Source organism: Opisthorchis viverrini, assembly GCF_000715545.1.
Source record: "Opisthorchis viverrini unplaced genomic scaffold opera_v5_86, whole genome shotgun sequence".
Classification (NCBI taxonomy): domain Eukaryota; kingdom Metazoa; phylum Platyhelminthes; class Trematoda; order Opisthorchiida; family Opisthorchiidae; genus Opisthorchis; species Opisthorchis viverrini.
The window spans coordinates 388129-388654 of record NW_008751742.1 but is presented as its reverse complement, the minus strand read 5'-3'; positions in this window follow the sequence as shown (position 1 = coordinate 388654).

Sequence of the window (526 nt, the reverse complement as noted above, 5' to 3'; positions counted from 1 at the left end):
TTCCTTCACGTGGGGCAGGGTGAAAATTTTGTATCAGCACTGACTGTGGCGCTGCCAAAAGCGATGAGACTCAGTATTTCGGCGCAACTACTGGATACCGCAAAGAGCGACTTCCACACCAAACATAATTGGCTTTCATAAGCACTTCGTCGAACACGTGATAATTTTGGGTTTCCATTAGGCAATGGCCAATGTGTGACGATATTCGGCTGCTACTGCCACGAGGGTGATAATTCTGAACGTTAAAAGTGCGTTGGAACATCTTTCGCCTAGATTTCTCAGGGGCGTCAATCCTCTTTGACCGGCATATAGCTTAACCAAATTTGGTGTGGGTGACATTCACGACTATTTTCTGAAAATTTCACAAATCCGGTGCCAATTATGGTTCATAGAAGTCAGCACAGATCGTCAGTACAGGTCAGTCAGTAAGGGTGTTGGGTCTGCCTTATGGAGATTCAGATGGTCTCGGGAATCCTTCCCAGGCTGGAACCATAAATCGGGGCTGCGCAAAGATCCGAAATGAATT